This window comes from Pistacia vera, unplaced genomic scaffold (assembly GCF_008641045.1).
Source record: "Pistacia vera cultivar Batoury unplaced genomic scaffold, PisVer_v2 Contig46, whole genome shotgun sequence".
Classification (NCBI taxonomy): Eukaryota; Viridiplantae; Streptophyta; class Magnoliopsida; order Sapindales; family Anacardiaceae; genus Pistacia; species Pistacia vera.
The window spans coordinates 752,145-768,320 of record NW_022196290.1 but is presented as its reverse complement, the minus strand read 5'-3'; positions in this window follow the sequence as shown (position 1 = coordinate 768,320).

Here is a 16,176-nt window from a genome sequence, read left to right as displayed (position 1 = left end):
TCTGGTAGACCTCTTGAGAGCAGGTGGGGGATGATTTGGAGGGGTGGGTGAAGGTAGGGAAGGAGGAGGGAGAGGTGGGGAAGGGATTGTAGTGTGGGATGGTGGAGATTCTGTAGGATATAGAGGGGAAGGTGGGGAAAGTGGGGCTGTGGGAGGAAGGTCAGAAATGGGTGTAAAATAAAAAGGTGAACATGATTGTGAAGAAGAGGAAGATGAGTGTTGTGATGTTTGGTGGAAAGGAAAAATTGACTCATGAAAAATAACATCTCTGGAAATGAAAATGGTGTGTGTTGAGAGATCCAATAATTTGTATCCTTTTGTACCAAAAGACTAGCCTAGAAAAACACACCTACGACCCCTAGGATCAAATTTTGTTCTAGCATGTAAGAGAGTGGCTACAAAGCATAAAGAGCCAAAAACCTTCATGTGAGCATATTGTGGTTTCTTATTAAAAAGGATCTCAAAAGGAGTCTTATTTTGTAAAATAGGGATGGGAAGCCGATTTATGATGTAGGTGGCTGTAAGGATGCAGTCACTCCAATATGTAAGAGGCAAATTGGATTGGAATCTCAATGCTCTAGCCACATTTAGTAAGTGTTGGTGCTTCCTCTCAACAATGCCATTTTGTTGGGGGGTTTGCACACAACTCTTATGATGAATTATGCCTTTTTCATTGAAAAAATTGGTCATGCAAAACTCAGCACCATTGTCACTTCTTAAGATTTTAATTTTGAGTCCAAATTGTGTTTCCACCAAATTGTAGAAGGAAGTAATGCAGGTTTTAGTGTCAGCTTTGGAATTAAGTAAGTAAACCCAAGTGGATCTAGAGAAATCATCCACTATGGTTAAGAAATAACGTGATCCATCATATGCAATAGGGGAATGAGGTCCCCATAGGTCACAATGGATTAACTCAAAAATCCTAGAAGAAGTGTGCTCACTGTGTGGAAAAGATAATCTATGGAACTTGGCAAGTGGACAAACAGCACAAGGATTTTCATTAATAGTAGAAACATGCTTGTTTATAATGGGATCAGAGATCATTCTTAACCTAGAAATGGATAAATGGCCTAGACGAAAATGCCATAGGTCAGATTGATTAACAGTGTGAACCATAGAGGTGTGTGCAGTAAAAGGTGTATAAAATGAAAGGGATTGAGTAAGGGCTGAAGGAGAGACATTTGAACAGATGAAGTGGTATAAACCATGCTTGAGCTCACCCTTCCCAATCGTTTTCCAAGATGGCAGGTCCTGTATAAAGTAGTATTTAGGAAAAAACATCAAGCAACAAGTTAGGGTGTGAGTCAACTTGGTGGCAGAAATTAAATTGAAAGAGAAGGATAGGACACATAGAACATCCTTTAAAATGATGGTATTGGTCAATTGAACATGACCAATATGTGTGACATGAGCTAAACTCCCATTAGGAAGCTTAACGGAGTAAGCAACAACGGAAGAAACGGTGGTAAGAAAAGAAGGGCTGCAGACCATATGGTTTGTAGCACCGGTGTCTAAAATCCAATTTGAAGAACAATGAGGTGAGATGCTTTGTGTGTGTGGAAAAAAACAAGAAGATATACCGGACATATTTGAAGGATGAACAGAAGCTACTATTGAAGAGTCTTTTGGTTGGAGCAAGGATAGTAGCTGCTGGTATTGATGCTTGGTCAAACCAACCCTATCATCACTAGAATTATCCACATCAGAAATAACAGAATATGAAGCCTGATTGGCAAGTATAACAGAATGGGGCTGCTGCTTGGCGTGTAACTTATGGCCCGGGGAATAGCTGTTCAATTTGTAGCATTTCTCAACGGAATGTCCAGTGAGGTTACAATGGGAGCAGACTGGAGCAACAGCATTGCCAAGCTTAAAGCAGGTTTCCATCGAGTGCCAGAAATCTTGCAGTGAGTGCAATATGGCCGATCCTTCTTGGGGTTAGGGTTTTGTTTAGGTGAGTATTTGGATGAAGGGAACGTTTCTTAACAGCAAGGGCCATGGTCTCTGAAGAGGGAATAACAGAGGTTAATTGAGAATGGCGTTCTTGTTGCTGGATTAGGGAAAACACCTTGGTAACAGGTGGAAGGGGATCCATCAACATAATTTGGTCTCTGATGGGAAAATATGATTCATTAAGTCCCATCAGAAACTGAAGAACACAATCCCTTTGATAACGATCCATAAGAGTTTTTAAAGTACCACAAGTGCATGAAGGAAATGGATCGTAAATAGACAGTTCATCCCATACTGATTTCAGCTTACCAAAATAAATACTTACAGAATCACGTTCTTGAAGAAGATTGGCTAAATCCCTCTTCAACTGAAAGATGCGGGGACTGTTTTGCTGGGAAAAACGATCGTACAAGTCTTGCCAAAGCTCCTTAGCATCATCGACGAAGGCCACAGAAGATTTGAGGGAAGAGCTAATGGAGTTTTGGATCCAGGAAACAATCAGATCATTGCACCTCTCCCATAGATCAAATAATGGATCTATAGGAGAGGTAGGTTTCAGCAGGGTACCCGTAATGAAGCCGATTTTATTCTTAGCCCTACGAGCACGGCACATGGCTCTAGACCATGTAGCATAATTATCGGAGGTAAGAAAGTCAGGAACGAGTGTAATGGCTGGATTATCACCGTGATCAAGGCGAAAAGGGTTAGAGGGATCGGTGAAATTGAGGTACGAGAGATGGGTATTGGAGTTTAGGTGAGGATTATGATTCTGAACTATGGGCGAATTGGGAACGGAAGGGATGGTGGAGCGGGGTAAGTTGGGTAGGGTTTCTGCGTTTGCCATCGGGGTTGCTCTTCAGTTGCTCTGATACCATGTAAGGAAGCACAGAAATGGAAATCTGGGCAACAAGGAAACAGAGGAGCAATATTGATGGAGAAGAAGGATCTGAAATGAATCCCCAAAAAGGTGTGCTGTTTATTAATGAAAAGGTAGAATATATACAGCCAGCAGTATAACCGCCTAACAACCTACTCTAATATCCTTATGACATCTGTAAAATGTAAATACAAATGAAATGAAAAGAATACAAATTGAAATGCAAATGAAATACAATCAGATACATATATCAGTATATTTAGGTGTTGGCTAAACTACAAGTCGTTTGTCCAGTGTCTTCTAACAGAATAAGCTTTTCGGATAACATGCAAAGCAACTGTAATAGTTATTTATTAAATATAGAAAAAAAAAAAAACATAAAAAATACGGATTGGTATCAATGTGTTTATAAATATAGATATTTAACATCATAATCACTATTTAATTTCATATATATATATATTTCATGCACTTAATGTATGAAAAATCTTTTTAATTAAATAGAAAAAAAAATGGTTCATTTTTTTTAGACATACTAACAATATGAAAGCTAATTTGTATTCAATATTATATTAATTATGTATTTAATGTATTACAATAGTAAGGACCAAATTTTTTTTTTTTTTTTTTTTTTAAATTTAAATCGTGCATATCACAATTAAACATGGTTTAGCATGTGTTTTGAATTTGTAATAGTAATGGTGATTGTTTGATTTATTGTAATTGCTTAACATATCTCAATTGAATTTGCATATTAAAATGATTCGGCCATAGGGTTATATTATTGGGGATGTGTTATTGAACAATACAGTTTACAACGGAAGGATCATCCCTTACTATTTAAAGTTGTTGATGTATTGTATTAGTAAGACCCAATTTTCATTTTCATCTGATTTATTAAAATATGTAATTGTAAGGTTGATATATGCAATTATTATGATGGTTCAACATATAAATGGTTCAGGACTTTGCAATGATACGACCACTGGCTTATATTACTGGGGATGAAAACATGAATTTTGAGTTATCACTGGTATCTTAATTTGATTATAAACATTTCAAAATTAGTAATATGTTATGTGTGATTTTATTTCATTCCTTTTTTTTTTTTTTTTTTTTTCTATTACAAATTGAAATTTACAGATACTATTTTGTAATCTACGCAACATTTTCGACAGGTGATATTTTGTGGGGTTGTTCTTCTATCCCAATGTATAATATTTTGATCTTCTTTGTCGCAAATCCCTAATTTTTCCTTTTGATGAGAATTGTTACTATTGGAGTCATGGATTTGAAAACTTCTTAGCAATTTCTCATCTGTCAAAATAGTTTGGCTATTTTACCAAATTGAGTAGACTGTATACCATTACTTTTATACATGGTAAGCAGAGCAATTGCGAAGTGATATAGTGCTTGTATGTTTTTCGTCTTGCAAGCTATACTCAACATAGGTAAACCTTGTTGGAGTTATCGACTACTTCAGCATTAATGGGTAACGGAGACGCACTCGGGGGTCCCGCTGCCCGGTCAGCGGACGGGTGCCCCGCTCCCCGGTGAGCGGGCGGGGGTCGCGGGGGCAGCGCCCCCGAGCCCGTAGGCGGTTTTGGGCTTTTCCATGTATAACCGCTGTAGGATTCCTTTTAAGTTATTAATTCCTTTTTTGGGTTGGGCTTAGGAATAGGAATTCTTGTAAAACTAGGTTTAATATCTTAAACCTAGTATATAAACATACTTTTCTCTTGTTATGGGTGTGAGAACAATTCATTCATTGTAAACGAGAGAGGTGAGGCATATTGCAATAATATTGACTCAGCTGGACGTAGCCTACATTGGGTGAACCAGGGTAAATCGCGCGTATTACATTCTTTGTTTACTGTTTGTTTTGTTTAACTATTATTATTTTGTTCCTGTTGCTTCTCTATTTCGTTCAAACCTGTGTATACATCACTTTTGATGAAGATTAAAAGTGTTCCAAGGAGTAACAAAGCATGTTGATTTTCTGCGTTTGCAAAGGTTGTTAAAATTAAAAGTTCCTCTGGTGTTATTGCTGGTAGTTTGTATCTTTGCTTGAAGATGTTCATTCTATGTAGGACTTTGTTTATATTTGCTTGTTTGTTGAGATATTTGCTTTTCGCAAATTGTTAGATAAATAAAGAGTGAACTATAGCTTGGCATAATATTTTATTATAATAATCAATATTGCTGGTGTTAGTAATACTTTTTACAATGATTTTTTGCACTATGTTAGGCGGTAGTTGTAAGAAATTAGTGCTGTCTGTTGGTGTTATTTTGTTCACCATCTTTAATTTTTTTTTTTTTTTTTTTTTTTTTGCTGTTGTTGTTTAAGTGTACTGAAATCACGTTTTTCCTATCTTCATTCTAATTTATATAATTTTTGGTTGGATAGTCAATAGTTATTATACTTTTTTGTTTTTAATACTATCATGTGAATTAGGAATGAGATATAGAATTGTTAATTGAACTTGGCTTTTAGGAAATCGGGAAATTGATAATGGTATTTTATATTTATTGAGCACTAAATTAGTTGATTTTTTAAATGTCTGAATCTATTTGTTTTATTGTATATTGTACAATGGAATATTAATCATACTATTTAATTAATTAAATTAATTTCGAATTTATCCATTGAATTTTAAATGTGATTCAATTCTTATTTTATACATATTTTAAATTTTTATATATTGAATATTCTCTCTCTATTTATGTAAATATTTAATATGAATGTGAAGTGTTTGTATTTATGCGATTCAACACATCCAGCAAACACCAATTTATATTGATATTAATATGAGTAATTAATGATAAAAAAAAAAAATCAAACACCAAATACATTAATCCAGATGTAAGCAAAAATTCTACACATTAACATAATATTTATATAACATTTCTATTGTTTATTTGTTTATTATTTGTTGCTTTCTTTATTAATCAAACATTAAATTAAGTTCAATACCAAACTGTCCATATTCACATACATAACCACGCAAGTAATTTCTAACCTTGTCTTTTTGCCAGCCTTAGGATAGTCTCTATATTGTATAATCTCATAATTATGTTAGCATATTATTGTTTAGCAATTCAATTTTCATGCAATTTCATATTTCTTAAGTACTTAATTTATTTGATTAGAAATAATGATTTTTTATTTATATAGTAAAATGTTTCATAATTGTTTGCCATATAGATCTCAAGAGTCGATTATAGTTGTTTCTGCATAATGGATCAGCGAATGGCTTTTTCATAATGGATCGGCATGGTTTGACATATGGATTTTCTGTTTACAATTATAGAGTAGGCAATGCCATTTTCATGCAATTTCATATTTCTTAAGTACTTAATTTATTTGACAGTAATAATGATTTTTTATTTATATAGTAAAATGTTTCATAATTGTTCACCATATGGATCTCAAGAGTCGATTAAAATTATTTCTACATAATGGATCGAAATGGTTCAACATATGGATTTTCTATTTACAATTATAGAGTACAATTGTATAAAAAATAATTGATCGCCATGCTTCGACATCTGAATTTTATGAGATAAAATTGTAGACAAACTAATAAATCGTTATGATTTGGCTTCTGAACCTTACAATTCAATATACAACATTATATCATAATTACGTCAGAATATTAGTGTTCGGCAATGCCATTTTCATACAATTTTGTATTTCCTAAGTACTTAATTTATTTGATTAGTTAGAACATTTTTTATTCGTTCCTTTTATGAAATTGTTCCGTTACTTGTTTTATACAACTAAACATTGATCATCATATTTTTTGAATAGCTGATATTATCAATGAACAATATGAGTTGTCATAATTACAGTATGTTAACCGTTGCTATTGTATTTGCCAAACCAAAATAGATAATGTTATAAAGAATTAATTAGTTAGTTGAATATTTGGCAATGAGTATATTGAAGTAGAATTTTATTTAATTATATAGATGTGTACACTGGTTTTTCTTTTTCTCAAGTACGATTGATTGCTACAGAGGGAGGTTCTTTATTCTTCTCCTCAAGATTTTTCAAATCCTCTACAGCAACCAAATATTCTCGTTTATTTAGATCAGAAATAATAGCCGTGGCAGAATCCATGATATTAAACATCTCATCAATAACAGCTTTCAATTTTAGTCTTGCAACATTTAGTTGTGTACGTTGGTGCTAACTTTATGGAGGATTTGTTTCAACTCCAGAGGTCTGTCACTGTCAGCCATTGCCAGAACCAACTGGTGAAAAAACAAATAATGAAATTGTATAAATTTAGGAGAGTGCTACAAATACAGAATTGCTTATAGTTTATTAAAATAAAAATAAAAGGACCGGTTAAATATGATCGATTACCGTTTCCTTTGATGTTTTTTGATTCTGATTTCTCACCTTTTAGTCTTTTTCTTGGAGAATTTAAATTGTTGCCTTTGAAGCTGTTGTTAGCTGTATTATCTTTGAATGGTGATGTACTGTCAGCCATTATTCAATCAACTGGGAAAAAAAAAACAGTTAAACTCTAATAATTTATATAAACAATACAAATACAGACTTACTTATCCTTATATAGATATAAGCATCAAAGCATTACTTTAATCAGATTTTAAAATGAACAGTCGGAAAACGAACAGATGTATCCTAATAAATAAACATACCGATTGAAGAATCTGCAAAAACTCTTCGGAGAACATGAAAGGCAATGGTAATTAATATTTTATTAAATATAAAAGACAGTAAATTTCAAAAATATACATTGGAATCGGTGTTTTTATTTATTATAAGTTTAATGTTTGTTTTTACTTTACTAAGTTTATTATCCTAATTTATGTATGGATGCCTGTCTTATTTGAATTTAAATTATCACATTTAAAGATCAAAATAATATTAAATGTCATTTTAATAAAATATTACAGTTAACCAAACTCACAGCTTAAACACTCCCCAGCCTTCTCCACCGTCACAGCTTCAACACATCTTCCCCACAATTTTCCTGAACACATTAATAATGAACAACCCAGTTTAATCTTTACACTTTATTCTGTTATATTTCACCAGAGGGACTAACAATAAGAATTTAAACAATATGTATTAGATTAGATAATTGTTGACAATCTTTACTTTATTTTAAATTGTTGTTTCGAAACTGGATTTGACAATGGATAATTGTTCATATGATAAATTTGCCAATGAAAATAATATTTGTTTTAAATAAAAATAATTGCAGTGCCTTTAATTATTATATTTTTATATTCATTTAATTTAAAGGATAATAAAGTAATTATTATTATTATTGTTCTCCAGTTTTGATGAAATTATTTTTTAATTATAATAAGTTTTACATCATGATTTTTTTGTGCGGTGTTGCTTAGATTTCTAAACTTTATAAGTAATTCAAACGTTGTCGTTTAATATGTTGGTCGCTTTTAATATCAATTTGTGGATTAAGGGCATTTTTTCATTCTCATTCACCGACATTTCATTTATATCTCACTTTGTTAATTATTAATCTTCAAACACCCTACCGTCTCTCTCTCTCTCTCTCTCTCTCTTCTCGCTTGTATTGTATTGAATTTGCTCATCTAATTCTCAACAAATTCATAACATCAAACAGTTTCCTCACAAATTCTCTCAGTTAGTACTGTTGATTTATGTTTAGTGTATTATCTAAGTGGTTAGTTATAACCACGTAAGGATTTTCCTTTTATGTTGGGATGTCTGTTGCTTGTTGATTTAGTCTTTCTACCACATTATAGCAGTTATGAAACGTGGGCTATTTTATTGCGTTCAGTTTTTATTTCAGTTCTCTATAAGGCTATTTAACAGCCAAGTTTGTTATTCAATATTGAGATGATTTCCTCCAATATTCTATCTGTGCAATTTCTTTAATCTATATTTTCTTACAATTGGTATCAGAGCCCCATCACAAGGGCCTGATTATTTAGAAGCAGCAGTCTTCTACGAGTATTTTTTAGTTGACGGATGACGATAGAAGGTTCGTTTGTACAACCAGTAGTTCCAAAGTTTGATGGGTAATATGATCACTGGGCAATGCTCATGGAAAATTTCCTACGCTCAAAGGAGTATTGGGGCTTGGTGGAAAATGGTGTTCCTGCAGTAGCAGAAGGTGTTGTTCTCACTGAGGCACAGAAGAAGCACTTTGAAGATCAACAGTTGAAAGATTTGAAAGCTAAGAACTATCTATTTCAGGCATTAGATCATTCTATTCTAGAGTAAATTCTCAACAAGAAATCTGCAAAGGATATCTGGGATTCCATGAAGCAGAAATATCAAGGCACAACACGAGTGAAACGTGGAAACTTGCAAGCTCTTAGAAAAGAATTTGAAGTTCTTCACATGAAGGCTGGAGAAACTGTGAATGAATATTTCGCTCGCACTCTTACCATAGCCAACAAGATGAAAGCAAATGGAGAAGATAAGGGAAGTACTGCTGTTGTTGAAAAGATTTTAAGATCCATGACTTCAAAATTTGATTATCTTGTCTGTTCTATTGAGGAGTCTAAAGATATCGATACTTTAACTATTGATGAGTTGCAGAGTAGTCTGATTGTGCATGAACAGCGCATGAGTTCACATGTTGAAGAAGAGCAGGCTTTGAAGATCACTCATGGAGATTTCTCGGGAGGAAGAGGTCGTAGTTGTGGAAATTACAGAGGAAGAAGAAGAGGACGCAACAACAGGTCTTTTGATAAGGCCACAGTCGAGTGTTACAACTGTCACAAGCTAGGACACTTTGCATGGGAATGTCCAAACAAGAACACAGAAGCAAATTATGCAGAGAATCAGGAAGAAATGTTGTTGATGGCATATGTGGATACCAACAAAGTCAGTCGAGAAGACATGTGGTTTCTTGATTCTGGTTGCAGCAATCACATGTGTGGCAACAAAGATTATTTCTCAGACTTTGATGGTATTTTTCGAGACTCTGTGAAGCTTGGCAACAACACAAGCATGGCTGTGTTGGGAAAGGGCAATGTAAGGCTGCAAGTAAATGGTCTAATATAGATCATTACAGGTGTGTTTTATGTACCTGAATTGAAGAATAATTTGCTAAGTATTGGACAGTTGCAAGAAAAGGGACTTACTATTTTGTTTCAGCATGGCAAATGTAAAGTGTTTCATTCCAAGAAAGGTTTGATTATGGATACAAAAATGACTTCCAATAGAATGTTTGTTCTACATGCTATATCCCAACCTATAGCATACACTTGTTTTAATACAAACAATGCAGACATTGAACAACTTTAGCACTGTCGATATGGACACTTGAGTTTTACAGGATTAAAGACTCTTCAACAAAGAGAAATGGTGAATGGCTTGCCGAATTTCAAACCTCCTTCAAAGCTGTGCAAAGATTGTTTGACAGGGAAACAACATAGGAACTCATTTCCTAAGAAGACTGTAATAACTGCTTTCTATTCATATGCTCATAAAATATACATAATAAAATACATGTATAATAACATAAATAGTTGGGCCCAAAATTTTTATTTTATTAAACATATACATTCTTTACAAAAAGTTAGTATCATGTACAAAAAACTATCAAAAACTATGAGGACAGTGTAGCCATTCCTCCTCGCGTGCCGACGTCCATCCGGCCGTGTCCTCACCTAGATCCTGCAAAAACATAGAAAGACAATGAGGTGAGCACAAATAATGCTCAGTAAGTAAACCCTCTACTCATTTATCCCTGTAACTCTATCACTCTAATTCTTTCCTTACAATTCTCATTTACTCTCTCTTCTATGTTTCTCTCTATTTTCTCTTTCTACTAATTCTCTTCTGTAAGTCACGGCCCCATCTTATCGGAGGCACGGCCGAGACTCGCTCCCGCTCTCCGTGACTTTTACTCATTCTCAGCCGATCGGACTCAGTTATGCATGGATTCGGAACCTTTAGCCATGTGAGTATATAATCTCTCTCCCGGGTACTCTCGGGTATAGCCCTCATCCGCATGCACTCTCACGGGCTACACCACTTCTCTCTCTCATACTCATGCCACTCTCTCAATGCGGCGTACATGCGAGAATACTCTACCCATTACTCACGGGTTCCCCATCGCATAACCTACTCTACTCTCTTTTCTTTTTTCTTTTAGAGAAGCTCAAACTCAAAGTCCTCTACTCTTTCTTTAATGCATAATGCATATGGATGATTCATGCTCATTAATGCACTCATGAAATGCAATTATGCCACGTAGCAATAATTAAGGTTCTCTATTCTTACTCATGCCTTTCTCAAACATTTCATCATACAACTCATGTGCATATAAAACTCTACTTTAACTATAACTTTTCTCCTCTCTTTAATCACCCACAAATGGAAGAAACTCCCTCATACTCTCTAGATTCCTGTCAAATAAACTCACTCCCATAGGGTTTGCTCAAAACTCTCTCCAACTTCTATCAACCTTACTCAACATCATGGAAGCTCAACACTTCTCATACTCAAACATATTCAATAATCATAAATAATTACTCATCTCATCTCATCTCAATTTCCTCACGCACGTATATCCATACACAAATACACAAAGCTCTACTCAAATGAATTCTAAATCTCACTTAGGTTAGATTTACTTACCTTGTGGGTAAATAACTTCTCTAGCACTTTTCCTTCCCCTTGTTGTCTTGTCTTCTCTCTACAACTGTAACAATAACAACATAAGACTTCCACAAATTATAAGCAAAATTCTCATCTAAAGCAAGAATCCTTACCTTAGGATGCTTTAGATTAAATTTCTACTAAAACTACCCCAAAAGTCCTTAGAAAATCTTGGAAGATTGATGGAGAATTGAGAGAAATTAGGCAATGAGAATGGCGTGGAGATGGTGAGAATGAAGGCTTTCAACACTTAACCCTTTTTAACTCATTTACATACCATCATTCCCATTTTGCCCTTACTCTTTCTTGGAAATTCCATCATTCTCCTTTAATTCCTTGAATCACACCCCCAACTCCAACCATTCTCCATGAAATTTCCTTACATTTTACTCCCCATCTTTCCTGCTAATTAGGGGTAAGAAGGTCATTCTACCCCTATAGAGAATTCTCTAGAAACCTCATAAACTTTTCTGTCGTCCCCGTCGCTGAGGCAAAGAAGTTTCGTCGCCTGGCGAAAATTACATAGCCCACGTCCGCCGCGGTGAAGACTGTAATTTAGAAATTCTCCAAGTTTTAACCAATTTCAGGGCAAAACTCCATCAACTCAACTCATATACATTCAACCAAGGGCCAACCAACCAAAATAACAACATACAAACTCAATTGAGGGTAGAACAATAAACATTCAGCAATACAACAATCTTAACTACGTACCTCAGTGGGGCGTTACGATTCTCCCCCCCCCCCCCTTAAAAGAATTTCGTCCCTGAAATTCACACAAATAACTACGGTAACACTTCTGCATGTCTTGTTCCACCTCCCAGTGGCTTCCTCTACCTTGTGGTTCCTCCAAAGGACCTTCACTAGCGGAATACTCTTGTTCCGGAGCTCTTCACCTTCCGATCTAGAATCTGTACTGGATGTTCCTCATACACAAGATTCTCTGCTAAATCAACATCCTCTATACTCAAGATATGGGGGATCACTTACATACTTTCGCAGCATCGAGACATGAAAACGTCATGCACCTTGTCCATACTAGGTGGTAATGCTAATCTATAGGCAACCTTCCCACTCGTTGCAATACCTCAAATGGGCCAATATATCTCGGTGCTAACTTCCCTTTACTCTTGAAGCGCATACTCTCGCTTGTAGGGGGAAACTCTCAAAAACACTTTGTCACCCACTTGGAATTCAACTTCTTTTCTCTTCAAGTCGACATAACTTTTCTGTCGATCTTGGGCTTGCTTCATTCTGTTTCTAATTAAGCTTATATCCTCTATCATTTTTTGAGTCATTTTGGCCCAGAGCGGTACTCAACTCGTCTCTTTCTCCTATCTCATCCCAATGTAGTGGAGACCTACATCGTCTACCATATAAAGCCTCATAAGGCGCCATCTTATTTTAACTGGTAACTGTTGTTGTAGGCAAACTCCTATCACTCTAATTCTTTCCTTACAATTCTCATTTACTCTCTCTTCTATGTTTCTCTCTTGTTTTCTCTTTCTACTAACTCTCTTCGTAAGTCACGACCCCAACTTATCGGAGGCACGGTCGGGACTCGCTCCCGCTCTCCGTGACTTTTACTCATCTCAGCCGATCGACTCAGTTATGCATGGATTCAGAACCCTTGGCCATGTGAGTATATAATCTCTCTCCCGGTACTCTCGGGTATAGCCCTCATCCGCATGCCACTCTCACGGGCTACACCACTTCTCTCTCTCATACTCATGCCGCTCTCAATGCCGCGTACATGCGAGAATACCCTACCCATTCTCACTGGTTCCCCATCGCATAACCTACTTACTCTCTTTCTCTTTTCTTTTAGAGAAGCTCACACTCAAAGTCCTCTACCTTTCTCTAATCATATGCATATGGATGATTCATGCTCATTATGCACTCATGAAATGAATTATGCCACTAGCAATTTAGGGTTCTCTACTCTTACACATGCCTTTCTCAAACATTTCATCATACAACTCATGTGCATATAAAACCTACTTTAACTATAACTCTTCTCCTCTCTTTAATCACCCAAAATGGAAGAAACTCCCTCATACTCTCTAGATTCCTATCAATAAACTCACTCCCATAGGGTTTGCTCAAAACTCTCTCCAACTTCTATCACCTTACTCAACATCATAGAAGCTCAACACTTCTCATACCCAAACATATTCAATAATCATAAATAATTACTCATCTCACTCATCTCAATTTCTCACAAAAGTAATATTCATACACATACATACACAAAGCTCTACTCAAATGAATTCTTAAATCTCAACTTAGGTTAGATTTACTTACCTTGTGGGTAAATAACTTCTCTAGCACTTTTCCTTCCCCTTGTTGTCTTGTCTTCTCTCTACAACTGTAAATAACAACATAAGACTTCCACAAATTATAGCAAAATTCTCATCTAAAGCAAGAATCCTTACCGTAGTGCTTAGATTAAATTTCTACTAAAAACTACCCCAAAAGTCCTATAAATCTTGGAAGATTGAGTGGAGAATTGAGAGAAATTAGGCAATGAGAATGGCGTTGGAGATGGTGAAGAATGAAAGGCTTTCAACACTTAAACCCTTTTTAACTCAATTACATACCATCATTCCATTTTGCCCTTACTCTTTCTTGGAATTCCATCTCTCCTTTAATTCCTTGCCATCCACCCCCAACTCCAACACATTCTCCATGAAATTTCCTTACATTTACTCCCCACTCTTTCCTGCTAATTTAGGGTAGAAAGGTCATTCTACCCCTATAGAGAATCTCTAGAAACCTCAATAAACTTTTCTGTCGTCCCGTCACTGAGGCAGAAAGTTTCGTCCGCCCTGGCGAAAAATTACATAGCCCACGTCGCCGCGGTGAAGACTGTAATTTAAAATTCTCCAAGTTTTAACCATTTCAGGGCAAACACTCCATCAACTCAACTCATACATCACAACCAAGGGCCCAAACCAAAATAACAACATACAAACTCAATTGAGGTAGAACAATAACATTCAGCAATATAGCAAATCTTAATTACGTACCTCAAGTGGGGTGTTACAAAGACCCACCTGAAGAGTTGCAGAAATTCTTCAATTGGTGCATGCGACATTGGTGGTCCATTAAGCCATCTCTAACGCAAGAAAGGTACCTCTCACTTTCACTGATGATTTAGTAGAAAAACATGGGTTATTTTTTGTGGAAAAACAGAAGCTTTTGGTTTTTCAAAAGTTTTAAGACCCATGTTGAGAAAGAAACAAACTTTCTGAGAAGTTTATGCACTGATCGAGGGGCGAGTTTACATCCCAAGAATTGCCAATTTTTGTGATGAAAATGGTAACGGAGACAGTTACAGCTGCATATATGCCACAACAGAATGGAGTTGCGGAATGGAAGAATAGAATAATTATGAATATGGTTGAGTATGCTTTCAGCAGAGAGAATTTCGAAGTCCTTCTGGCCTGAGCAGTTAACTGGACTGTACAGGTTTTGAATCGAAGTCCCACTTTTGCAGTGTTAAACAGGACTCCAGAGAAGCTTGGAGTAATATGCAGCTTCAGTTGATTATTTTCAGTGTTTGGATGTATTTCTCAGGTCCATGTACCTGACAATAAAGAACTAAACTTGATGATAAGAGTTTCAGTTGTGTTTTATGGGAGTTAGTAAGAATCAAAGGCTTATAGATTGTATGATCCTGTTTCACAAAAGATCATAATCAGTAGGATGTTGTATTTGAGGAGACAAAGAACGTGGACTGGATAAGAAGTATAGGAAGTCACACATGTGATTAGAATGGGGTATTGTGAAGAAGAGAGAAGAAGAGTAATCGAGAAGAGGAAAGAAGTGAACTTATTCTGATCCTGATATAGAGGCAATTCAGTAACAGTGCAGTCGATGTTAATGTTGAAGTACTGGGATAGGTTTTTTAATTCAGAGCACAGACAGCCCTCAAAACTCAAGTGCAACTAATTGAAGAGCACTTGTTTAGATGAGAAAAATGAAACAGGAGAGGGCTTTCTAATGAAGAAAATGAAGGGGAACTGCCATGTTTACAGCTACTGATCCCTTCATTGAAGAAGCTATAAAGAGTAAAAAATGGAGAACAACCATGGATGTTGAAATGAAGCAATAACAGAAATGGGACTTCGGAATTAACGAACTACCTAGGGAGGAAAGCAATTAGAGTAAAGTGGGTGTATAAACTAAGTTGAATGAAATGGGGAAATAGAAAAGCACAAAGCTCGGCTTGTCCCAAAGGGATATCCACAACAATATGGAGTAGACTATACTAAGTTTTTGCACCTGTGGCACAGATGGAGACAATACGTAGACATTGTAAGTACCACTTCATCTCAAAGATGGTGGTCCATTTATCAACTAGATGTGAAATCTGCCTTTTTACATGGTGAATTGAATGAAGAAGTTTTTGTAGAACAGCCTTGCGGTTATGTACAGAAAGGAAGTGAGCAAAAAGTTTACAAGCTGAGGAAAGCACTTTATGGACTTAAACAAGCACCCCGTGCTTGGTACAGTCGTGTAGAAGCTTGAAGAAGTCTTTGAGAAATGTGATTATGAGCACACTTTGTTCATCAAAGTCAACAAGGAAGGTAAAGTCTTGATTGTAAGCTTGTATGTGGATGATCTAATCTTTACTGGAAATGATGAATCAATGTTTGAAGAGTTTAAACATTCCATGAAGCATGAGTTTGATATGACTGAT